This window comes from Humulus lupulus, chromosome 9, assembly GCF_963169125.1.
Source record: "Humulus lupulus chromosome 9, drHumLupu1.1, whole genome shotgun sequence".
Classification (NCBI taxonomy): Eukaryota; Viridiplantae; Streptophyta; class Magnoliopsida; order Rosales; family Cannabaceae; genus Humulus; species Humulus lupulus.
The window spans coordinates 70,091,354-70,098,480 of NC_084801.1; the positions used below are offsets into that span (position 1 = coordinate 70,091,354).

Genomic DNA, 7,127 nt, shown 5'->3' on the forward strand with positions numbered 1-7,127 from the left:
CAAGCGCCGCGACGCGCCTCGAGCTTCATGGCCTCCCAAGGCCTCGCGTGCACACGGGCCGCGACCCTCACCTCTAAACCCAGAAAACACCATTTCCCTTGCTTTTCCCTTCGAGCCAAACCCCACATATCTCAACCAAAATCACCCCCAACCTCAGAATTAATCCCAAAATTCATACTCATGCAACCTAGACATACCAATAAACTCAAGAACCAATTCCCACACCCATCAAGCAGTCAAAACCAGTCCTAAAATCCAAACCATGCATGTCTAAGTCCTAACAACCAATATCAACTAAATTCAGCTGCAAACAACATAACCCAACAAATTAGAAAGCTTACCTTATTCAGAATTGAATCCCCAACTCAATTCCCTAAGCTCCAAGCCCTGGTTTTCTGGTTAGAGTCTCCCAAGCTCAGCTCCAATTCCTCAGTTCTTGACTCGTTTTCCTCCAAAATATTACTAAGCCTTCAAGTGAAGAACACTTAACATAGCAAGGGAGAGGAAGTGGTTCGGTTTGGATAAAGTCTGGGGGTTTCCACTATTTTGTTTTATTTAACTTAAATCTATGTGGTTACCTCAAGGCTCGGGGTAACAAAAACGTCCCCGAGGGAAAAATGGTAAATTTCCCCAATACTCCCTCCTAGACATTCTAACCTCAAATATATCTCCAAATATTTATTTCCATAACCCGATAACCCCATAGAGCATCTAATACCCGAAATACCCCTCGACTCGCCCCGAGTCGGATTCTCAACCCCGTTGTAACTTTCGACTACCGGCTCTCTAGGGCTGTCTCGGATTGTGCTACACAAATATATCACAAACATCACATATTTATCACAAACATACCCCTAATATCCCAAACGGGGCCCATATGCGTATTTAATTCAACTAAACATGCATCACTATCACATATTCACATAAATTCAAATATTATAACAATAATTCACTTATTGCCCTCCAGGCACACTAATCAAGGCCCTCAGCCTTATTAGAAAATTTGGGTCGTTACAATTTTTGTTTGCGCAAGAATTTGCAACGTATTCTCAAGAGAGTTACTATCTGCATGTTATTTTGAGGAGCAATGTATGCTTTTGGCAGTTGTTGTTGCTCAGGCCTCCATTGGCTCCCAAATGCTTGGTTTGAATCTTTCCAACTGAAATTTGGATGGTTTCACTGACTGGGATTGTAAGTGTTTGAGAATGAGTTATAAGGCTTTTTGTAATCCCCTAAAGCATTGCAATGTTCGTAATTTCATCCTCTTAACTCACCAAAAGCAGGGCACTCTTGCGGTTGATGTTCCATCCCTCCACAGATGAAGCATGGATCTCGTGTCTCTACCTCTGCGGCCATGTGGATTCCTCTACCATCTTGAGTTTTGATAGCCTCGAATTGTTTTCTTGATGATTTAATTTGGCTTTTGACATTGTCATCTTCCCTTAATTGGTAGATCCCGGTTGATCGTGGCTTGTCCATAGGACTCGGTCCATTCCATGTGCAGGAATTTTTCGTGAGATCGTCGAGGTAATCAAAAGGTTCATCGGGATCTTTTTGTAGGAATTTTCCATTGCACATCATTTGTACAAATTTTCTTTGTCTCGTTGTGAGTCTGTCATAGAAATAGCTGATCAAACACCAGCTTTCATATCCATTATGTGAGCATTGATTTATCAAATCTCTAATCCTCTCCTAGACATGATGGAAAGTTTCATGGTCTTTCTGGATGAAGGTAGAGATTTTCCTCTTAAGGCTACTAGTCTTATGGGGTGGAAAATATTTGGCGAAGAATGCTTTTGTCATTTCATCCCATGTTCTGATAGATCCAGGCCTTAAGGAATACAACCAACTTTTTTCTTTGCTTTGAGAGAGAAAGGAAAGAACTTCAATCTCGCAATGTTGGTGACATTAGCTTGGTTGTTGAATGTAGCCACCATCTCTTTGAATTCCCGTATATGCACGTACGAACTATCATTTTGCAACCCATGGAAGGTTGGTAAGAGGTTAATCATGCGGGGTTTGAAATAGAAATTTGTCATATTGTTTGGATACATTATGCATGAAGGTGTGTCTATATGCGTAGGATATAAATAATCATGTAGCGTTCTTGGTTGGACTTCATCTTGATGAGCCATTGTGTGTCTCATCATGTAGCGTTCTTGGTTCAGGAAGTCTCGGTGAATTGGGTGAATGAATTGAAGAAGACGACGAATTAGGAGAGTTCTCTAAAGATTCTACTTGTTGTCTCACGAATCTCCCTAGTGTGTCTCTTTTCGTGGCATAATATTTTTTGAAAGTCTAATAAGCGCAAGTGTTTAATAGTATAATAAGTATACACCAAAAATGTTCCTAGGCAAATTGGGAAGGCTATCAAAGTACCACTTTAGGCCTGTTGTACCCTAAAAATTAGCATGGGTTTATTCACTTAGCTAGGGGTACAATTGGTAGGTGAATATATGGAAAAAGCATATGAGTATAACATCTAGCTAATGATGATGTGAGCAGCTTGAGTTAGGACTTGGCGGCACGACATTCAAGAAATTGGTAGGTCGCCTCTTAGGATGATGGTCCAGTTCAAGACATGTAGTGGCCCGATCCCCTTTAGGGCGCTCTGAATATGTTTAGCTCGTGGAAACCTGGTCATGACACATACTAAAGGATCCTGAAAGATTCGGAGGCACATTATACGCTAATTAATGTCCAAACTGTCTTGCACATTTATTGTCCGAGATAATAGGAGTATAATCTATTAGGTAATCGTATCCCTTTGTAATTGGGAATTATCTTTATTAAATGTTTACCATATTTATGCATACGGTTACCCAAACCTAGTAAGGAAATTCTACTATAAATATCAGGGATAATGGACAGGGAAGGGGACAACCTTTTTCTATCGAAACTTTGCAGAAATTGTGAGAGAGTAATAATATTGTCTTGTGGACAAGGTGGATTTCAACCACTGAACCCCGTAAAATATTGTGTTTAAGAAAGGGTTAATATAAGTTCATTACGGTTTGGAAATAAGCACTAACACTCTTATTAGATTTCTAAATCTACTATTGGTGACAAATCGCGCAACAATTTGGTGCTTTCATTTAGAGGAAATTAGTGCTTAATCCTTTACAAGTTTCATTCGACGTTCATCCTAGTGGTTACTCAATCGATGCATGAAAACAAAATGGAACAGCCTGGTGGGCAAGAGGTGCATCATACAGCCGTTCCCATTGAAAAGGGACTAGATATTCAGCAACGTCCTGGGAATTCCAAATGAAATATTTGGGAGAAGCCAAATATGTTTTGGGAATTCAAATCTATAGAGATCAAAAGAACAAAATTTTGGCACTGTCTCAAGCAACTTATATTGATAAAGTGCTAGAATTTTTTGGAATGCAAAACTCCAAGAAAGGCACTATGGCTACTTGGTGAGGAGTTAAATTGTCTAAAGAACAATTTCCACAAACACCTCAAGAAGAGGAGGACAAGAGACAGTATCCCTATGCCTCTACATTAGGCAGTATAATGTATGCAATGTTATGCAATAGACCTAACATCTGTTATGCAGTAGGGATAGCAAGTCGTTATACGTCCAATCCTGGATTGAGTCATTGGCAAACAATAAAGAATATTCTCAAGTGTCTTAGACATACTAGAGATAACATGCTTGTGTATTCAGGTGGATACCTAAACCCCTTTGGATATGAACAAATCCTACCAGAAAGGTGTAGATCGAAGTTCTAGTCTATCAAGTTATTCTTATCCTCAGGTTTAATCCATCATAGTTCTTTTATTTTCTTTCATTTTCATTCTGATCCTAACTTGATTTTATGACTTCTTGGTTAGGTGTTTGAGTTTCTTGGAACTTAAGGCTTTTGGTACGTTTCTATCTTGATGATTTAGATCTCTTTTTCATCTCCATTTCTTTAGAAACTCATGATTCTTATTGTAGATTTTAGGAGTTTTCCAATCCCGTTTTTGTCTCCAATATCCCATTTTTTGATAAGGAAAATAGGTTAGATTATATGTGTTATGATATGTTATATTTGTATATGAACATGTTTTATGTTATAATCGCTTAGGGCCTTTAGTTGCTTAGATAGAAAACCCCAAGATTTTTTATCATTATCCTGGTTTAGAGTTATGATTTACCCTACCTCGATCAGTAGACTGAGGACCTAGATGGGTTATCATAAACTACCTTGTGATCTAACCTACCTCGATTAGTAGACTGAGAACCTAGATGGTTTTATCACATGCTACGGTAATGAGTTAATGACCATTAATATTGTAGTCCTATATGATATATGTTTTTTTACGTCATATGTTTAATAGTATATGTTTTATGATATAGTCTTATGATGTATGTTATGTTTTTAGTAGATTTTCCTTGCGGGGCATTAGGCTCATTCCTTTTATTTTAGATGGGGCAGAAAGATAAACTTGGAAGGCAAGATGGATTCATTGCAGCTTGGCATGTGTATTGGGGATGGACTGATTGAATGGACTACTGGAAGATCGAGGATGAAGTTGTTTCAAGCCTTTTAATTTATGAGTTTATGTATTTCCGCACTTAGTATTTAAAAAATTAATTAAAGTTTATGTTTTTATGTTTTATGTATTAAACAATGGGATCCCGTACCATATTTTGTATACCGTATCGTATTTTGGATTTTTAATAAAGTTCTAATATTTTATGTATACATGTATTCCAAAATAGTAGCTATGTCTTAGTAGTTTTTAGTGGTTTGAGGTCTTAGAATTAGTCGAGGCATTACAAAGGATGGCCGCTTATATGTTCAAAAAATGGGAGATTTGCGGAGGACACTAATGAGTGAGTGTCACGACACCTTGTGGGCGGGCCATCCAGGGTGGCAAAGAACAGATGCCCTATTTTAGAAAGGGTACTACTCGCCACAAATGCGCGATGATATAGTGGAGTATACCAAGACCTGTCTCACCTGCCTGCAAGATAAAGTGGAGAGACACAAGACGCCAGAGCTGTTAGAACCTTTGTTAGTCCCAAGCCAACCATGGGAGAGTGTGTCGCTTGACTTCATTAAAAGTCTACTAAAGACAGAAGACTTGAGTGCGATCTTAGTGATCATCGAGAGATTTTCAAAGTATGCAACATTCATACCAGTGTCGAAGCATTGCTCGGTAGAAGAGAAAACAAGACTTTTCTTTAAATATGTTGTTAAGTGACCGAGATGGAAGATTCACATGGACCTTTTAGTCTGAGTTTGTTGACCCAAGATTTGGCCAACTGACACGGAGTCAAAACGTGATTGATATGAACGAATGTGTAGAGAAGTACGTAATGACAAAAGTAAAGAAAACACAGTGATTTATAGTGGTTCGGCCTCAGGATCTGGTAATGACCTACGTCCACTTATACTGATATTGATATAAGAATCAGAAGGGTGATTAAAGAACCAGGGTTCGATGAGTTTCACTAACCTCTGAAGAACAATACAAGTTTACTTGGAGAATTACTATAGTTTCGAATGATTCAAAAGTAAAAGTCCCTTCCTTTGAGCTATCTCTTGTTATTTATAGGCTCAAGGAGGGTTACAAAAGATTGTTACAGATATTCTTTCCTGAATAATCGAATACCCAGAAGATTGTATGAGATAAATTCGGGATTCATAAAGATCTTCCCATAAATGTTGCCTTGTACACGGAACCATCGACCAGACTGGTCGCGGGTAAGACGGGCTTACCCTGCTTCTACGGTGTCTTCTAGTCGATGCTCTAGCAAACGCTTCCAGGTGTCAGCCACGTGTCCAGAGATTACTTGCCACGTCACCAATGCTAATTTATTGGATAACATTTTCCCCCCAAAGTTTATTTACTACGAACAGTAAATAAACTTTTGGACGAACGACTCTTCCGTAACCCCTCCTGACGTGTCAGAACCCTTCGTGTGTTCTTGAAAAAAGCAACCCACTTCTGTATAATCATGTCTTTTCGGTTCCCCAGAAACGATTTCGACGGCCATCCCGTTTCCCCATGCTTTGAAAAAGGAAAACAAATGATTACACTTTTTTAATATCAGAAACAAACTTATATAAGACCGTCGAAGCCTCTTCTTTCTTTTTACGCACGCCATTGTCTTTGTAGAAAACCCCAAAAACCAGAGCTTAAAACTTCTCCGGAGACCGTTTTCCTGCGCTTCCAAGACTCAGACCGTGGGCTTTTTAATCTCCGAAGACCTTTCTTCCACCCCTACGATCACTCTTCTCGGTAAGTTTTCGAAACCCCACGCTTCTAATTTCTCGTGGTGCATGCTTCTGATGGTGTACCGTTTAAATTTTTCTATTTCTGGTTTAAGGTGCTTGTAGACAGAATGTTTTGTAGGCACAGTAGAGTTACGAGTTAGTTTAAAATCCAGGCTCATGCTTTTTAGGACGTAAAACCGAAGTAAAATTTTGATCTTTAAACCAGTTGAAAAATAAATTTTTCCCGCCCTAAGGGGAGTTGAAAAAGCTTTTCCAGAAAAACTTTTTACTTTCACCCTTTGATCCATTTTTCCAACTGTTCGTGTAGAAAGATTTAGCTTCTTGTTAGAATGCTGTTGTATAAAAGCCTAACTTTTATACTCGACCAGCGTTATTCTAAAAAGCCTTTTAAAAGTTCAACATCCTCACCTCCCCATTCTTCTGTTTGCAGATTTTAATGCCAGATTTGTGGGGAGGTGAAAGACCCATCGACAACGACCTTCTCGCCCAGCTACTCGAGGGAGAAGAACAACCAGCTGACCGTATCCACGAGATTCCTTTCTCGCGATCCTCTTCCAGACCCCATCCTTCCTCTCTAATGGCTCGCTCCAAGTCTTCTGGCAAGGAAAGACCTGAGTCCGGAAGCAACCCAAATTCTCCTGCCCAGCCTGATTCGCAGGCTAGGGTTCCCTCGACCAGTGGTCGAGAAAATCTCGTTCCTGACCCTAATATCCAAATTAGGGCTCGCCCTCGTCATCGGAATCTGCCTAATGTCGTGTGGTATACTTCCCCAGCCAGTTCAGTGACCCCTCAAATGGTCGCTAACTGCTTCAGAAAATTCCCCCTTATGGGGGTAACCATTATATGTCCTACCGCAGACCAAAGGGCTAACCTCCCAGGAGGTTCAAACAG

General features: G+C 39.7%; 1 non-coding gene across 1 annotated transcript; it reads left to right on the forward strand.

The window, feature by feature from the left end:
• The first annotated feature begins 1,648 nt into the window (after nt 1–1,648).
• Nucleotides 1,649–1,755, forward strand: LOC133802941 (small nucleolar RNA R71). Its single transcript, XR_009877684.1, has one exon. It is a non-coding gene; the product is annotated as a small nucleolar RNA R71 (small nucleolar RNA).
• Nucleotides 1,756–7,127: the final 5,372 nt, after the last annotated feature.